Raw genomic sequence first — 20,547 nt, forward strand, 5'->3', positions numbered from 1 at the left:
ATCTATATGGCAGCAGGGCTCTTATTCTGGGATTTAGGAGTTTTTCTTCTAATCTCTTTACTGCCTACATATCTCAATATCTCAAGTTCATATTCCATTCCAAATAATACATTCTATATGAGCTAGGGTAATGCTAGCTGCTCTAACAGATAAATCTCAAACATCAGATGGCTTTACTCAAATTGGGTATCCTTGGTCAACAGGTTTTCCTTGAAAGATCCACCCTTTTTCCATCTTGTATCTTCACCATTTTCTATACAGCTTTCAGAGCCACCATGTTTGTCTGTAGCAAGACAATTTATGAGGAAAAGCACAGAGTGTCATGAGTGGAAGCTTTTTAAAGGCCGGACTGGGAAGTGGTGTACATGCTTTTGTTCATATTTCATTATCATCCAAGGAGTCTAGGAGAACTGATAAAGTCTTTGTTTAGGAAGAAAAAACTGGTTGGATGGACTGCTAATCTCGTGGATTTTGAATTTTAGGGCAATCAGAATCACCTGGAAGGCTTGTTACATCATGAATTGCTGTTTTAGCCCCAGAGTTTCTGAGTCAGTAGGTCTAGAGTGGGTCAAAGAATTTGTATTTCCGATGAATTCCCAGGAAATGGTAATGTTGAAGATCTAGGGACAACACTTTGAGAACCCCTGGGCTAGTCAGTTTTGCTTAACTTTTTAATCACATAATGCTTGAATAGTATTTCTTGAGGAATTCCAATTTTTATTTGAAGATGGGGAGAGGAGCGTACTTAAGGGGAGTAGAAACTTGTCTTGAGAGTTAGTGGGGACTCCAGAGCACAGACCCCCTGGGTTCTGGTCTTGGCTCCATTAAGTTGCTAGCTCTGTGACCCCTGCAGGTAACTTTTTTTCCTGTACTTTGGCTTCCTGTCTATGACATGGGAATAGTAATAGAATCAGTCCTGCTTTAAACAAGGAACTGTTGAGGATCAAATGAGATAAATATGGGATGAAACAATTATCTTAAAAGTGATACATGAATTTTCTCAGAATTCCTTGGGTAAGAACCATCTTTTGTAAGAAAAAATCTTGATAATTTACTTGATAGCGGAAGAACTTCCAGTGCAAGGGTCTGAAAGAAGGAAAAAAAGAACTTAAACCACACTGCAGGAGAAATGACCCAGGATTTGGAAGGAGAGACACACCCACCAGAGATAGGAAGGAAGGAAATGAGAAAGGGCTGCTGTTTGCCAAAGCGCTTTTTGTAACAAGGAGAGCTAATGCTCAGGTTTCAGGTGTTTGTGTTTCTGAATGTAAAGCTTCTCCATCTTTGCCAACTTGTAATTGTTTTGTTGGTGGAAATCAGTGAAAATAGAATGAGTTCTATGTCTGGCTCAGCTTAGAGTAGAGACAAGAGGATGCTTAGGGTAAGTGAGCAAGGAGTGAAAGTAACATCACTTGGAAATAGGAGTTCAGAGCTGGAGTTTATCATGGGGATCTAAGCCTCGAAATGTGGTGAAAGGTCAGCCTATAAAATTTATCATACTAACAGCCTCAGAATTTGTATGGAAAGAATTGATATGATGATGAAAATATATGATTGCTTATTCTTTGACAAACCATAGGATATATAAAATTCTAAGATTTGCAGTGGCATTGCTTAAATTACATTTGTGAACATCTTTCTTATTCATTCATTTATCATTTATGTTACCATTTTCTTAATTACAACTTCATTGGGCCTTTATGTTTTATTCTTTTATTTTAAGTTTAGGTGTAGATGCAGTTTCTAAAAACTGCAAAATTACCCAAATGGAGCAGATTGAATTTCAAGATTAGAAAGTTTTTCTAATAATTTGTGGTCCAAGTATAATGTGAGGGTCCATTCTGAAACTATGTTTGCCAAGAATTGATCAAACATGGGGAAAAAATCTGACCCTAATTCGAAATGCCCATAGGATGCATTTTTTGAAAGGATATTGAATTTTATGTACTCAGATATTTTTCAGCAAAATGGTTAATTTGTAGAGATTTCATCTCATGTTAAGATTCTATTTCCTGGCTGGGCCACAGTGGCCCAGCAGTCAGGAACGCTTGCCTGCGATGCCAGAGGACCCGGGCTCGATTCCCGGTGCCTGCCCATGTAACAAATAAATAAATAAATAAAAAGATTCTATTTCCTATACATTTCTTCTGAAATGATGAGAAGACTATACCATCCCTTAATTACTCGGAATATTATAACACCTTTATTATCACGCTGCCGTTTAAGAAAGCACTTAAGTTTACATTTTTACCTTTAAGAGTTACTTTTCCTCAAGTCTCTTTGCCTTTTCGGGTATTTGCAAAGCTCTGCAAATCACAGGCACATCCACAGTGCAAAGAACAATCTTTCTGTTGGACTGTACCTGGAGTATTGATTACTAACATTTCCACTGAATATTTAACTTCCTCAAAATTGCTTATCTGTGCTGTGGATTGGTGAAAACCCTGGGTAAGCTGTCACTTCTTTATATAATTGTTTTTTTTTTTGCCAAAGAAAGAAAGTAACAAAATATGAAGTGAAAGAAGCCTAAGGTTGAATTTTTAAAACATTTTCCCTTTATGCTATTTTCACATGTAAAATAATCAGAAACAAAAACAAAAATAGTTGAAATTGAGGAGGGATTTTATGCAGATCAGTGAGGCTGACAACTCACATTTTCTTGCAAAACTCTTAAGAATCTGCCTGGCAGCCCCCTCTGCAATCAGTGATAAATAGTAAATGTCACAAAGAAAACAATTTCCCATTGTTCAAAAGTGACTGGTTTGGTATGTGGGTGAGGTGAAGGAGAGAGGAGGCTGAGAAGTCCTATTGTGGGGAAGTTAATGTCAAAGATAACTCAAGTGCACTGAAATGATAGATAAAAATTCAGGCTTTTCAAATCACTTTAAATTAGTACAAAATCACCTCCCAAGTTTTATGCTTAGCCTCCTTTTTACTATGTAGAAAATAGGCCACAGAATTAAGCGGAAATTACTTTTCACACTTAGAAAAGATGTCTAGTCACCTTCTAGGAATGTGTGGATGAAAACTGACTTTGCTTGTTTAGTTGCATTTAATCCCTTAGTTCCTTCCCTTTTGAAGAGTAGTGTATCCAGTGGAATCCCCTCCCCTGGATTTATTGAGCTTTCTAATGTATAGGTGTGTCTTCCCATGGTTAGTGCAGCAGGGAAAATATCATTTGCTTATCTTTTGCAAATGAAAATCACCTGGGGGAATATAAAGACCACTTCAATTTTGCTACCATTATTTCAGAAGCAATCAAATACAGAAGAGTGAAAGTCAAACACGGAGGTAAAAAATGCTGATAGATTGGGCAATCTGCATAGCTCTCTGGGACCATCATTATTACAGTGTTCAAGAGGAAAATGCACATTTGAAAGATAGTAAATTCCATCACATGCAATCAATCATTCATCCCTATCGCAACAATAATTGAGGAGGAGGTAGTGTTCAGACTATTAACTATGTTGTTTGTTTTAAGGGCTTCTAAATCTTACGTAACACTCTGTGGGCATCCCTGCCCCACTGGAATATGGCTCCTGGATGACTTCTAAATATTGGTCTGCAGTATGAATCACCTGTGAATGATGAGGTCAGAGTCATTGCTGAAGCCACAAAGAGCAAGATGCTTGGCATTGTTTTTCTTCTAGAACATTTTGTCCTTCCATTCCAGATTTTAAAAATAGTTTATCAGTCTGCATTTTGTACATTCTTTCCACCTTTATAATCTGAAGGTGATTTTATTAATATAGTAAATCTTGGTTGACTGATACTTTAGGAAGATGCTTTTTCTGGGTAAACTAAAAGCCTGGCATGATTTTTCCTGATGTTCTTAAATATTTTATTAGCAGTGTCTCTCCTCCACCCCCCTCCTATTCAGAGTCTCCTTCAGTTTAATGATATAAAGCAAGTGGAAGGGTTGCCAAAAGTGGGCGTCTATTAGTAACAATTTCTGAGAATATGGTGTGTTTTCTTCCTTATTTTTCTTGTTATTAAGTTTCTTAGGCTCAAAACTTGCATGTGCCAGTTTGAAAGTACTATGTACCTTAGAAAGCCATGTTTGAATCCTGATCCCATCTTGTTGGGAACAACTGTTTCTTTTAATCCTGATTCAATATTGTATGTAGAAGTTTCTGATTATATTTTCTCCATTAAGCTATGACTCACCCAATTGTGGGTGTGACCTTTGATTAGAGGAAGTTGTGACTCCACCCATTCCAGGTGGGTCTTGATTAGTTTACTGGAACCCTTTAAAAGAGGGAACATTTTGGAGAAACTCAGGTATGACAGAGCTGAGAGAAACGACAGAAGCATCAGGGCCAACAGAAACTTTACAGCAGAGCTGACACAGATGTCGACACATGGAGAACAGATACATGGATGTTTGGAGATGCTTGGAGCCCAGCAAACACCATGAGATGACAAGCAAGCCAGAACCTGGAGAAAGCCAAGGGAATCCAAGAGATGAAGGTCAGCCCTATAGTAGTAAAGTGAGGAACCCTCACAGGAACAGAGGCTGAAAGCAACAGAGCCCAGGAGCAAGGGACCAGCAGATGCCAGCCATGTGACTACCCAGCTGAAATGGGTGTTCTAGACCCATGGACTTTTTTGATTGAAGGTAACCTGTTCTTGGTGCCTTAACTTGGACACTTTCACTTCCTAGAACTGTAAACTTGTAACTTATTAAACTCACCTTTCTAAAAGCCATTCCAGTTCTGGTATATAGCATTCCTGCAGCTTGCAAACCAACACATGGCAGTTTGGAGAAAGACATCTGCTTGAAACCAATGTTCTGGGAGTTTCAAGTCGTGAAATCAGGCAATTTTTTTTAAAGCTTGCAGAATGTGGATTCTGGATTCCTCCTTTTTTTTTCCCCCCTAATTCTGAAAGAAGTTCAATATATCTCCTCTGGTGATATTGGATGTAGCAGCACTAGCAAGGAGTAAGTTAGTCCCAAAGTGAGATTGAGGCAAATTTGTAAATCAGTCTTCATGTTTAGGAAACAGCTATTTAGTCACTGACAACTCCTTTCATTATTGATGTTTCCCTAATTTTATCATACTTAATTTCCATATGTAATGTCCCCTCCTCCCATAGCCTAGATATTCAAATTTCTATTTAGTGGAGGAAACTAGAAATAGCTATCCTTTCTTTTAGGCTTTTTTTGGTAAGAGAGATTGAAAGAGAAAGGTAGGAGAGGTATAATAGGGGACTTGACACTCCAATATTCCCATCCTTAGATGGGACAGAGGAGAGGGCTGTAACCATTTTATTTGTGGTGACCTAAAAGCTCCAATTCTCTCCTCTTCCTTTCTTAAACATTTTATTGGAGTGTAAATATACTGTATGTGTAATATACCATGTATGTGTGTATATATATATATAGAGAGAGAGAGAGAGAGCAGTGAGAGAGAGCATATATCAATAAGTATACAGCATAATGCATTTCACAAATTAACACACCACATAATTAACACCCATGACAAAAATCACAGAACCCAATATCACCCCAGAAGCTCTTCTTGTATTTCTTTCCAGTATTGTCTCCACTTCCAAAACAACCACTACCCTAACTTCTAACAGCATAGATCTGCTTAGTTTGTTTTTGTACTGTAATATAAATGGTATTATACAATATATGTTCTTTGGTCTGGCTTCTTTCACTTATTGTTTCAATGAGATTCATCCAAATTGTTTTATGTACCTATTAATCCATTATTACTTATATTTGTGAATAACCATTTACTTTCCATAGAGAGATGAGAGACGTTAAGAGGACAAAATCTGGAACCAGGATGTCTGTGTTGAAAGCCAAGTTCTTCTATTTAATAGTGTAGAGCAACTTGGGCATGTTACTCAAGCTTAATATAATAATATCTCCCTAGGGGTCCTTAATGAGGAAGAAAGTAAATAAATTGCACTAATACTTGCTAAGCATTTAGTATAGCACCTGGACTATAGATAAGATTATATATAGGTGTTAGCTATTATTAGTTCTCTAACTCACACTCCATTTTCCTCCATCCACATTGCTTTGATATCTGAGAGTGGAATGAGGGTATGATAATGTATTCCAACTAATCAAAAGTAGACAAGAGGTGCATTTGATAGAAAAAAGATTCTTGATATCATTTACCCTTTGCTCTCATTTCATTAATTTTAGGCTTAAGTATTTACATGTAATTTTCAATGATTTATTGTTTAAAATCTATTAATTGGAAATCTAATACATAATAGCATTTAGTACATAGTGATGAAAATGTAATGATTCAATGACTATGTTTTCTCACAAAATGAATCAGAGGAGTATTATCTGTATAAAACTCCTCATTTTAATATTTTAATCTACTTCCCTGACTCATTATTTACTGTTAGTATGGACAGCATAGTACTGCTTTTGAAGTGTTTATGGTTGAAATATCTTATGGGTAGATAGTGAAGAAGAGGTGGTACTGCAATCTGTGTTCAAAAGCAACTGAAAATTTTTGCACATTTCTGCACACCTCACTCCCAAGTCCCCTTCCCTTCACCCTCTGTCCCTACCCCATCTCTCACTTCTACAATCCCTGGTCCATCATTCTTGAAGTTCCTCCTCAGCTAAATTTTATGTGTATGAGTTTGGGTGAATAAAACAATCTGTGACCTTTCTGTACTGGTGGATGGACCCTAAGAGAATATCACTATAGTGATTTCACCAGAGTTAAGATAATGTGATCCTGGTTTGCCTCAGATGGTTAGGTTTTTAGCACTGAAGTCTCATATTCTAGGAAACTCTACCATTTGGGCAAACTGGGATGGTTGGTGGCCCTAGAAGACCTTCTCACCCCCAAGTATTTCTACCACTAGCCTGTTACAGAATCGGAAAAGAATCCATTAAACAGAACATTATATTTTGAAGCATTCCATATTAAAATGTAAATGTACCAAGATAAGACATTATAATCAGCTTCAAGCATTTTGCATCTCATTTTTTAGTGGGAGTATGTTTATCAGCCATGCGTTCCAGCCCAGCACAACCCCGAGACCAAAGGACACACTGGACAGAAGATGACCCATGAGTTTAATTAGAGGCTTATGGACAGGAGGAAAAGCTTTCCAATGGTGGCCGATTGGGAAATGAAAGCCAAGAGAGAAAAAGACAGAGAGAGAGAGGTGTGTGCAGGGAATAGTTTATAAAGTTGAATGGTCTCTTGAGATTTGGTTACAATGGAGCTACAGCAAGCTCTCTTGAGAGTTGGTTATTAGGGATGGGAACTTTACATTCTTTGATCTTTAACATCTGTTCCAATCATGTAGGCAGCTGTGTGACTTGCTCTTAAAATGGAGAGGGGTGGGTCCTGGGCCCTGGGTTCTTACAATCCACGCCCCCACCCCCCACAGCAGACTATGTGGACAGACATTGCACTGACAGTATAAGAGACAGTAGAACATTAAGAGTTCCCTACAAAGAGATAACTACTCCACAAAGTGAGGTCACCATGGCTAAGGGAATTAAATCATTCTACTGATAATTGATAAAACCTATGATTTCAGTCCTAAATGAGAAGATTCTCCTCCACATTTTCCAATGTGCTGAATTCTACCAGGCCAGCAGGGTATTCTACGCAGTCCAGTTCGTAGGGTCACAGTCCAAGGCAGGCTGGTGGCACCCGACAATGACAGTCCACTGCAAGCTCAGCATTGAAATCTATTGTGCATGTGTGTTATCACAGAAGCCTATTGCAGGAAGGTGTTTGCTGTGACTCTAAGGGCAAGAAGAATACAAGCTAAAATTTCCAGTAGTAGACAGATACCACATCTTTACCCCCTACAATTGCAGGGAGCTTTCTGTAGTCAAATCTACAATTAGCTTGGGCATAATAAGTATCCACAGAGTCATACTGTGTCTTGGGGTATGGGGGTGTGTGGTCCCAGGTTGGTTATATATGCAACTTTTGACATTTTGTATATAAACTGTGGTCCCATACTTAAATTTTCGGTGACCCCATATCCCAGGGACCTAGGATTCCCAACCAGCACAACTGCATTGTCAGGACCACAGCCAATGAACCTTATTTCCCCCGATTTCTAATGGTTGTGGTACAGGCTAGAGCAAGTTATTTTCACTACCTCGTTGTGGCTGTAGTATTGCTGTCCTTTTATCTGAATTTGCAGCCCCTGCATGGGCCGTACTCTTACCAGTTTAATCAGGGTGGGAGCAGCTGCTCAAGGCCATGAATTGAGACTGATGAGGGCCAGATACAACCGGTGTGCCCACTGCTGCAGAGGTTGCTTATCGTCTTTTAATTGCATTTTAAAAATCCTATTCATCCTTTCAATTAACCCCAGTACTGTGAAATTTAAGGCAAATGAAATATTCATCATAATATATCATGTTCAGTAGCCCAGGTGTAGATTAGTTGTCTGGTAAAGGGGGTCCCCCATCACTATCCACATGTGTGGGGATCCTGAAGAATGCACTAAACTTTTCTAAGCTATGTGTTGTAGCTCTTTGGCTAGCTTTCTCTACTGGGAAGGCCAGCGACAGTCTAGTAGCCATATCTATGGCTGTAAAATCTTATTTTGCACCTTCATTTAAGAGAAAAGGCCCAATTTAGTTTACCACCATCTGGCGACTAAAACCTACTTGCAGCCAACGTGGCCCAGTTGATAAGGAAGCATCCTTGGGCATCACAGCGAACAGGAGGGGCAGGCGTCCACGACTTCTTTCAGGTACTGTTTGGTGTTGGGCAGCTGGAATTGCTGTTCCAGTCTCTATGGAGTCTGGTAACTTTGGGGTCGTTTTTCCTATGCAACCATTCAGGATTCTTATGCAATGTTGGCTTTAGACTACAAATATTTGCTAAATTATCTGCTTCCATATTGCCAGGTAAAGAATCAGTGTTATGGGCAGAGACATAAAACACAGTTACCTTTCACTTGTAACAGGTAGTTCAGATGTCTTCCCATATTTCTTTTCCCCATAAGGGGTGGCAGACAGCTGTCCATTCCTCTTGCTTCTATGTGGCCACCACATTGCCAAGTCCTGGTACACTACTGAATCGTCAGGACAAATAGTTAATGATTCATGAACAATGATCATCCATACAGCCCTTCATTTGGTCCATTGGCTGCTTTGCATAGTCCCATTTTCCCATCATACCATGTTTGCACTAGGTTATATGGCTAATGCCATCCAGGGGAGCAGGCTGCCTTTGTGCTGATCCATCACCAAAACAGGCAAATTCAGGTATACTGCTACACCCATCAATGGCGGGTACAGAGACAGCAACCTCAGGACTATCAGCATGGAGAGGTGAGTGTTGTTCTTCCACATAGGAAACTGGTCTCAGGATATCACACATTTCTGCACTTAAGAGGCTGTTGTTGAAAATTCTGTACTGTAGCAGATAAACTTTCTATTTCATTAAGGTGCTCAACTGTGCACTGCCAAGGTGAGACTTAATGACATTGTCCTTTATCCACCCTTTTATAGGGATGGCTGTTCTTAATTTCATAGGGCATTTCTGAGTTAGTCCTTCAATTTCCAATAAGGCATTAAAGGTAGCACACAGTTGTTTTCCTAAGGGATTTGACCACAGTTTGGCTCTTTTAACTCACTTTGCCCGTTGCCTTTGTCACAAGCCCCAACCAAAGCAATATTGGTACTGGCCATATCTAATTCTCAAGGCATATCTTTGTCCACCCTCCATAAAGTTTGAGCCAGTGTGATGGCCCATCTGGTTTTTTAAAAAGCATCCTGTTGGGAAGTATCCCATTCTGAGGAATAGCTTTTCCTAATAAAAACATTCACAGGTTTTAACATTTGGGCTGAATGAGAAATGAAATGTTCAATACCAAGAAAGCCATTAGTTGTTCTGGTGTATGTGGCATAGGAAAACATTGCACCCTATCAGTAACTGCAAAAGAAATAAATTTAACTTTTCCCATCCATACAGTACCCAGAACAGGGCAGCTAAGGTGCTGTAGTTCACCACAATCAGTTGCCCTTCTTTGACTATTAAGATGAAATTGCAATGAGCCTGAGGCTTTTTTTAGTTCTGGAAAAGAGTTACTGGTTAACATGATATCATCAGATAAAGAAGCTATAGGATCCCAATCAGGGAAGGTCAGGATATGCCCTTTTGCTCTAGCATTCAGGCATGCTAATATTTCTAAACTTTTATTTACAAGACATAGCCTCTTATCAGTGTATCCTCCAAATCAGCCAATATCTTTGTCATTTTGGAACAGTCTGCTGCAATGGCCCCTTCAGACTTGCAGCTTACTCTGTTTCATTGAGACAATCTGCCATAGCTAGCTGCACTATTCATAAAGGTCAACTGACTGCAGTACTGAAAAGCAAGTAGGTGACCACTTTCCAGAGCAAGGAAGCAGTCCACCCTAGGATTACCCCCACAGAGTCCCACTTCCCCAGACTCATGCTCTCTGTGGCTGGTAGTTCATTGGTCTCCTGGCTGGCTCACCAAATGTTCTAGCCCAGCACCACCCTGAGACCAAAGGACACACTAGACAGAAAATTATCCATGAGTTTAATTAGGGGCTTACAGATAGGTGGGTGATCTTCCCACTGGTGGCTGGTTGGAAAATGAAAGACTGCATTCTGCCCAAAGCCAAGAGGAGAAAAAGGGGGGGGGGGGGGGGGGGGGGGGGAGAGAGAGCAGTGTGCCAAGGGAATGGCTTATAAAGTTTAAAAGTCTTGTGAGATTTGGTTACAATGGAGTTTCAGCAGACTGTTTTGAAATTTGGTTATTAGGGGCAGGGTTTTTTATATTCTTTGACCTTAAATGTCTGTCCTGGTCATGTAGGTGGCAGTGTGACTTGCTTTCAAAATGGAGGGCAGACCCCAGGTCCTATGAGCTTACACCATATTTCTTCCACTTTAGACAGCAGAGAGGGAGCCATGACTGGATAGCAATTATTGATAGTGGGGGAGGAAAGGGAAGAACAACCACTTGTTAGGTACCTTTGTGCTAAGGAATCTGATGGGCTCTTAGGAGAGTTTAGAAGTTAGGCTCTGGGCTCTGAAGAAGGTTTGAGATTGGGGTAGAAAATGGGAGAAAAGAGGAAGGAATCCTTTAAGAGGAGAAGAAAGTTATTACTTTATCTGAGGTCAAATTTCAGATCTGCCCTTCCCTCCTGGCTCTGTGTCTTTCTAATAATACAATTATGACCAAATGTCTTAACTCTGATGTTGTTTTCCTATTGGTAAAATTGGGAAATAATAACTTCCTCAGAGGCGCTTCATGAAAATTAAATGAAATAATATGTGTGAAACATTTAGGATAGTGCCTAGTTTCTAACAAGCACTTTTAAATTTATTCTGTTACTACTGCTGTTGCTACTACATTCGCTCAGGGATATCCTCCCTGGAAAGCCAAATTGCTGATACCCATCTCCACTTCCGAGGATCTGTCATAGCTTTGCCTCTTTGACTCCTAGGTTATTTGATGCCTTTGCTGCAAGTCAGTGGGTTCCTTGTTGCATGTGCACATGTGGGTACACAAATAGGAAACAGTCCCTAAAAAATAATTGACTTTGTTTATAAAATCATAATCACAAGAAAATTGTTTTTCTTCTAGACCTTATTCTGAGTCCCGGTGTGTCAGGGTCCTCCCAGGCATCAATTCACTGCCTCCAGTTTTTATGGGACTTAAATTATACTTAAGGTGCTCTATAAATGCAAAGTAATAAAAAAGGAAAATGATCTTGGGCACAGTCAGATCTATGTTATCAAAAAGACTGCACAAAATTCTTCATTTTCCTACACATGGCTCTGCCTGAACATTATTTATGGTAGTAGCAAAATAGTTGACATGGAATGAGAATTCACCTAGGCAAGACAGCTCAGTTATTCATAGGTGAACTGATGGCCTAAACTATTATCAAATTTTGCTAGCGACATTTTGGTAATATAGTTATGTAAAATTGGAATGATAATGAAATTTGACTTTATATGTATTCAAAACAAAAAAAACACATTTTCTTCCCATTCATGTCAATTTAAAGAATACTTGTGAGTATATGTTCCACTTTTTCCCACATAGATGCCTACTAAAGATAGAACTAAATATTTGTGGCCTTATGATAACTTTATCCACTCATATTGATGAAATGATATTATATATAAACACTTTGAGTTAATTTTTAAAGCCTTGACTAGAACAGAAAATTATAGATTGCCAAAATTGTAAAATAGTAAAGAGCAGTTAATACAATCCTGTATGTTACAGATGGGAATATTGCTTTGAGATTGCATACAATAAAAGATGAATCACATCTAGGCTTTTTAATTTCACTCCACTTTCCATTCTATTCCATTCCATTGTTTTCTTAAGAAGTATTTCAGCAAATAATACTGGAATAGGGTTCCAAAGAAGAAAATAGAGGTGTGCCCCCAGAATGCCAAATACGATCCTGTTATTTTAATAATTAAAAAATTCTGATAAACTAAAAAGTTTATCAGTGTAACCAGGAAGAGGATGGGAGAGGTTGAACAAAATAACCTTTAGAATAGAATCCAAAGTGTCCCACAATAGCTTATTTATTTTCTTTTTCTGATGAGTACCTGATAGATACATGACCTTTAGCACATCTGGATTCTACTCTAGTACACAAATTACCTGGGCACAAAGGAAATATGGACTCTCCCAACTTTGCTTACAGGATAGAAAAGACCTCCTGTCCTTCAGCTCCCTGTGAGGTCTCCTCTGCATTGCAAGGTCTTGCTTGTGGGTCCTCAGCAGTGTGTGTGTGTGTGTGTGTGTGTGTGTGTGTGTGTTTGGAGAGAGGGTTTCCACCATTTATTGAATACTTACAATACTTTAAGTTCATTTTTTCTTTTACAAGCTCATTTCATTTTAACCCCATGAAGTATTATTATCGTCATTATAATAATGTAAAAAAGCAATCAGAAAGATATTGTGTAATTGAATTTTATGTCATCATACTGAATTAGGATTCAAGCCCTGATCTGGCTGGCTCCACAATCTCCTGCTGAACAGAAACGCCTCCACTCTTTGCTTGCCCTCAAGGAAAATATATCATGTTGAAGTTGCCTCTTCTTCTAAGCTGGATCTTCTGGTTAACAATAAACCAAAACATCTAGAAATTTGGGGAGAGGTTTTCCCATGTCTTCATTTCCTCCTGGTCAGAAACATCACCTCAATGTAGTCCATCCAAGTTTGTGATTGGAGCAAAGCTTGCTTTCAGTTATTGGGAGTGGATGTCAAAGAGCTTGGAGCTCCTTCTTCTTCTCACCCCAGGCTGAGTAGGAATGGGAAGTAAGAGGAGTGAGTGGGCTGGCCTAAAAGAGGTTGAGGACAGGAGCCTAGATCTTCCTCCAAACTCAGCTTCACTGTAAGATTGTGGCCCATTGTTGCCTTTTATTTTTTTTTAAGTTGCAGAAGTTGTGGGTTTACAAAAAAATCATGCATAAGATAAAGTGTTCCCAGACACCACCCTATTATTAACACCTTGCATTACTGTGATGTATTTGTTACAATTGATGAAAGCACATTTTTACACTCGTACTATCAACTATAGTCCATGTTAATTTAGAGTTCACTGTATTGTACAGTTCCATGGAGTTTCTTGATTTAACTCTGTACTTTTCACAATTGCCAAAAGATCGAAGCAATTCAAGTATCCATCAATCAATGAACAGATAAACAAAATGTGGTGGATACACACAATGGAATATTATTAAGCCATAAAAAGAAAGGACATTCTGGTGCGTGTAACAGTGAAATTTGGAGACATCATGTTAATTGCAATGTCACTAACTAAAGGACAAATATTGTGTGAGCTCATTGATAGGAAATAACTAGAATAAATAAACTCATAATCAGAATGTAGAGTATAGGTTACCAGGGGATGGGGTTAGGGTAGGGAGTCGATGCTTACAATGTACAGAGTTTCTATGTGGAATGATTGGTAATGAATGGTGGTGATGAAAGCAGAATATTGTGAATATAATTAGCAGTTTTGAATTATATATCTAAATGTGGTCAAAAGGGGAAACTTTAGGTCATTTTTTTAGGATAAAAATTTAAATTTAAAAACTCCAAAACTTTACTGTTATGAGTGTTGATGTGCAAATATCTGTTCAACTGCCTGCTTTCAGTTCTTTTGGGAATGTACCTTGAAGTGGGATTGCTGGATCATACCATAACTCTATACTTAGCCTTCTAAGGAGCTGCCAAACTGTCTTCCACAATCAGCTGTACCACTTTATATTCCCACCAACAGTGAAAGGGTGTTTCTATTTCTTCACATCCTCTCTAACACTTGTAATTTTCTTCTTTTTTTTTAATAGTTGCTTTTCTAGTGGCTCTTAGTGAGAGTTCTAATGAAATGATTTATTACTCATTATTTACCTGGCAACCTATGGAAATACTTACCTTTTTCTCTCTAGAAAATAAAAGAGTAGAAGCAATGATAAATGGAACCCCATTTATTTCTGACCCTCCCACTCCATTTAATTTCTATAAGTGAGGTCTCTGGGCTACCTGTACCATATCAGCCTAGTGCTTACTAAAAATACAGGTTTTGGGGCCAACCCTCAAACTTACTGAATTACAATTTCTGAGAGATGGGGACTGAGAATCAACTCTTATGACCTCCCCAGATGATTCTGAAGTATTATTAACATTTAAGAATCATGATTAACTTTAACTTTCCCATATTCAATTAATGGTTTGATATTATATATGAAGTGAAAGATGTTCTTATGCATTGCTTAGATTCAGTGTTATTTGAAGAGATGGCTGTACTGTGTTCTTTGTGTGTTCTACTTCTTTTGTTATATGAAATAAATTTTAGATTGTATGTGACAGAATCTAAAAGCCTACAAAGAAATTTTTGATAATATAAAAGATTGAGCCTATATGGTGCAGTTCTGCTATGGCTAGTTCTTTTGCATAAGCTTATAGGATTTGAGTAATGGACAGTATGTCTGTTAGAATTCTGTAGGATCAATAGGTTTATTTCAGGGTTGGAAAACTGATGTCATAGAGTAGGAATTGGCAAACTTTCCCTGTAATTGGATGGGTAGTAAATATTTTAGACTTTGTGGGTCATACACTCTCTTGAAACTACTCAACTCTGTTGTTGTAGCATAAAACAGCCTTAGATAATGCATAATGAATAAGCCTAGCTCTGTTCCGATAAAATGTTATTTACAAAACAGGTGGCAGACTGGATTTTGGTTGAAGTTGTTTGAGTTTTCTGATCCTATGCCATAGAATATTTAATGTGTGATTAAATTCATATCCAAAGTAAAAGATGATAGCATTGATGTCATTGATAAAATAGATAAAACGTATAGTTTCTTCTGTTTTCTATTCTAAGCCTTGGAGTAACTAGTTGTGAAACATTGGCTTCTTCATGAGTAATCAAACAGTGTGGTAGATTGCAAATATAGCCACAAGTTGTCATGTCACGAAGAGGTGGAGTCTATTTCAACTCCTTTTAGTTGAGTTGGTTCTGCAATTTGTTTTGTCTAAGAGAATGCAGCAGAAGTGAGGTTGTATGTGTCTAAGCCAAGGCCACAAGAAGCTGTGCAGGTTCCATTTTATGCAGGGAATCCTGATGGAGAGTGAAAATCATCACAGAGAGAGGCTCCAGTCTCCTCGGCCACCACAGCCTTCACAGTTGCCTCAGCTGAGTTCAATATGTATAGTGAACCTAGTTGAGAAAAGGTGAGCCTACCCCCAATTACCAAGTCACACAGTAGTGAGCGCAATAAAATAGCTTTTAAGTCACTAAGTTATGGTTTGTTTTGCTAAGCAGCAACAGATCACTGATTCAAACAGGAAGCAAGACCATCAACTGAGACTGATGAGGGGGATGATAAACTTAAGTTTGAGGAGATTGGAGAAGGGATAAGATAGTTTATCTGTGTGTGTCCTAGAATGAGTGCTGCTGGAAAATAATCTTGCTACTGGAGAATATTTAGGATTCACTTGAGGTTAGTCGGGTCATAACTTAAAGTAAAGCCAGTAACGTGTTTGGCAGGTTTCTCCAGTAACATTCCAGCTGTGCAAGTTCAGGCAAGGAGTAGGTGGAGAGCTGGGTTAACCAGGGGTGGTAGGGTTTTAAAAGGTGAACACGACGAAGGGAGAGAGCAGAAAGTGAAGTGAGGCTTTGTGCGATGGAGTGATTATGATGAGACTGTAGACTCTAAATTGGGTATGAAGTGAAGTGAGGATATGGTAATTGTGAGAGGCCTTAGAAGGATTAATGGATTGTTAGCCCCTTTGGGGTCAAAGAACTGTTAGAACAAAGTTCTAGAGGAAGTGAGCTGGAAAGATGGCAGGTGGTTGCCAGTGAGGGCAATCCTTGAAATTAAGACTTATGGAAGGTATGATAGTTTTGTAACATGTCAACTTGGCCAGAATTCTACCTTTCCCAGAATTCCTTCCCTATATGCTTTCTTTTGGGGAGAGTGGAAGAGAAGCAGAGTCATTTTGTTTTTATGCACTGAAGGTTAGGTTAGATGCTTTTGTTGCTCATGCACATTGTCACTTATCTGCTAGCTCATCTCATTGCTATAGAGCAGAAGCCAGACCTGCCACTACACCACCCCTGAATTCTCCTGCGTGTTTGACCCCTTGATGAAGGGCACTGGCTTCTCCTTTAAAACACCTACTTCATCAAAGTTGGAGGTAGTGAGAGACTGACCTGCATTCCAGTTTGCCCTCATGGGTTCTAGCTCATGCCTGCAGTTCTAGCTGGTCCTTGTTTTTCCCTCCACTATAGCCATCTTCCCTTCTCAACTGCCAGCCCTGAGGACTTTAAGCTCCAGCAGCAGAATGAAGGCAACAACCCTACAGAAAGTGCATGAATAGCTCCCATAATCGTAAGGTCCAATCCCGGGTAAATCTATTGAATCTATATCTACCTATCTATCATCACAATCATCACTATCATTGATCTATCATCTATTTATCGATTTATATATTTATCTATCATCATCCATCTGTGTCCTAATGGTACATTTCCTCTAACTGAACCCTGGTGTATAGAGAAGGGATGCTGTTAGAGTTATTGGTATGGATGTGTTCTAGGTCATGAACATGACAGCAGGTGGATGAAGAAGGCTAAAGAACAAGATCATTGTGAAAGAGGTCAAAGAACTGAAATGAGAGTGTATTACAAAGATCATCTTTGTGGATATTGAACTCACCAATAATTATGACCAGAATAGTGTTGGAGAGAATCCTTCTGAACCCAGGAACTAAAATCTTCATGGATTGAGGGGCCTTTTGAAGTGACCCTGTATGTAACTCACACTGGAGGTAGAATAGCCGATACTGTCTGATGGCATAAACTCTAAGTATGAGGGCTATTGGTAGGGTGTTGTTGTTGTTGTTGGTTGTGTGTATGAAAATGGTCTAGATCAAACATAGAAATGAGTTTGAAATGAAAATGGTCTAGATCAAACATAGAAAGGAAGATACCCATTAGGGCCAGTGGTAGAAGATTAATGGGAGAGTATACATATTGCTAGGTCCCATAGCTACTTTGGCATAAAATGCCTTTCCTCTTTTAGGCCCAGCACTTTTCTGGTCAACTTATATTGTGAATTGACTGTAGTCATTGGTCTAGTAACCAGGAGGGATTTGGGGTTCAAAGCTGAGAGTGGGGTGAATTAGTTACTGGAAAAGGCTATATAATGAGTTATCAGTTATAGCTTGAAACTAGCTGTACTCAATGACAGGTCAATGTACCTTCTTGCTTCAAGGTAAAGAAGGCAAATTCACAGGATTCTGCAAAATCACAGGATTCTGCAAAGTCACAGGATTCTGCAATAGGAGAAGGAGAAAGAAAAATTACATTGTGTATGTTACTGTGTGGCCAACACAAAGTAGGAGCTCATTAAATATTTATTGATAGAATGAACTCATCTCTTTTATAAATGTTATTAAATAAATGTCATATGTTAAAGGATATTTGAAATCCCAATCAGATAGCTATAAAAGGCAACCAAGCTTCTGAGATCCCTATATAATTTGGCTGCAGACTCTGTTTTCCCTCTTCACCATCCTGCATTCTTCAATTCCTTCCAGACACAGCTCAGATAGCACTCCCTAATAAACCTTCTGCATGTATATCTTGATCTTTAAGTCTGTTTCCCAGAAATGAAACTAATTACTCCCTCTTTTTGAAATACTTCCTTCTCTCATGTCAGTGTTCTGCCTCACTAGCTTCTCTTTTCCAGGGTTGTTTTCTGTTTTTTCCTTCTCTCTCAGGCTTGTAAACGTTAGATCTTTTATTTTCTTTGTATTCACTTTGAGGTGATCTCATCGTGACTCATGGATTTAAATACAATTCATATACAGTGGAAGGAAAGAATTTGGATTGCTATGTCAAGGTTAGGAGCCCATTTTTGAGGTTTATTGTCATGAATTTAAAAGAAGACCAGCTGGCAAGATTCTTTTTTTTTTTTTTCCTTAACCTTATTCAGCTGTCTGATCATAAATAAGGCATTCCTTCATTAATTTATTCATTCAATAAATATTTATTTAGCTCCTTCTTTGTGTTGCATATTTTTCTAAGGAGATACAAAGGAGAACAACAGAGACAAAAATTCTTGCCCTTGTGGGGTTTATATTCTGATAGACGTGATCCATTCCTCAAAGAACCACTTAATGTCTTTGAACTTTCATTTCTTTGTCTCTTAACTGGAGAGAATATTCCCACCTAGCAGGTGTGTTGTGAATATTAAATGAGATAATATAGAAGGTGCTTAGGACCTTGTCTTGCACGTAGCAGGAGTTCAAAAAATGGTAGTCCTTTTTCAGAGATGTCTTAGTTCACAATTTTTTTGGTTATGGCCTCAGAAAGATTTAGTTGGCTTTTATAGCTATCTGACTGGGATTTCAAATATCCTTTAACATATGATATTTATTTAATAATATTTATAAAAGAGATGAGTTCATTCTATCAATAAATATTAAATGAGCCCTTACTTTGTGTTGGCCACACAGTAACATACACAATGTAATTTTTCATTCTCCTTCTCCTATTGCAGGCAGAATGACTGGTAGATATGATTTTGAACCTAAAGTGTAGGAAAAGAGTACTTCTCTCAACATTTGATGATCCTTTTCCTGCCACTGTCATTGACTAGCCAGTGATGTTGAATGGGTTCTCTTTTCCTGAACTCCACACGGTTTTCACAATCTCAACTTCAGATCTCAGCCCAGTCCTAATCCTCAACTCCCTCTCAGAATCTGGGTTCCTGAAGTTAGTTTATCTCTTTCCTCTTCAGAATTTTTTTAAATAACATACCAGTATGAGTCTTGCGGTGTTTTCAAATCTTGGAAGGTAACTTAAAAATGAATATAAAGTAGTTCTCTGCTTTTAGATTAATCTCTTCTCTCTCCTTTCTCTCATCTTTACTTCTATTCCCTCCTCCTGGCATCCATCTGTGGTTAATTCTTGGGTAACCAAGAACCTTGGTTAATTCTAGGTTCTTCTCAGTTCTTAAATTCTCTTTTTCATTCAGTTCGATCCCTCACTTTGTATTCTGTTTCGTTTGACTCCTGCCTCCCCTTCCAAGCCTCACCACCATGGTGTTTCTCCCTCTTTCTACCTTTTCATTCTCTTCTCCTGGATTTGTCTCCCAAACCCATCTGTACTTTCCAGCCAGCGTTCTGTCTTCTACTCTTTAAAAGTTTCCATCTCGTTCATGTTCCTATTTCTCCCTTTCTCCCTGCTGTCCTCCCCTTCTTTCCTCTCTGGACTTTTCTTCTTGCATCTTCCTTTTTCCTCTCTGATTATCTTTTAATTACTCCTTTTAATTAGTGCTACTGTATTACAAAGGGATAAAAAATTATAATGAGGCATGGAGGAGAAGGAACCTCAGGTTTTTATGCTTCAAAGGTTGTTTCTTTTATTTATCTTTGTCCTTTGGATCTTAAGATTATACTTTCATTTCCTATGGTGTGAATATCCAGCTTCTATTCCATTTGCTCTGAAAAGAACCTTATCTAAGGTCCCCAAAGAATTCTTGATTGCCAGAGGTAAAGGTCATTTCTCTCTGAAGATCTTGCTAAATTTTCAGTGGTACTTCTAGAATCTTTTTAATCTACTTGACTGTTACCCTTTTTACTTTGTTTCTTCCTGCCTTGACCTGAAATGTTATCTGGATACTGACAACACCCTTGAGCTATAGGTCAAGATTTCCATATTTATTAACATTCCTGTTTGAAAACAGTATGATTTCCTTTAGATTTGTACCTAATTGCTTCTTTAGGCTTTGTATTAATTAGTGAGACTACATAATGCATGTGGCTGACTTCTCTCTCTGGGACATTTTGCTGCTTTTTTTGTAATGTTTTTTTGAAGTTGAGTTTGTCATTTATCGTACAGCAAAGTATACGATAGTGTCAGCATTTGAGATAGGGTGGGGGTCAGAGTGCGAGTAAAGAAGAAACTAAACCAATTTTTTTTCTTTCTCTATTGTTTTATATTTTCTTTCCTGCCTTGTATCTGGTTCTGCTTTTTTCCTTCCAGGAGATAAGGTAAGAGAAAATAAGA

Source organism: Tamandua tetradactyla, chromosome 4 (assembly GCF_023851605.1).
Source record: "Tamandua tetradactyla isolate mTamTet1 chromosome 4, mTamTet1.pri, whole genome shotgun sequence".
In the NCBI taxonomy this organism is placed as follows: Eukaryota; Metazoa; Chordata; class Mammalia; order Pilosa; family Myrmecophagidae; genus Tamandua; species Tamandua tetradactyla.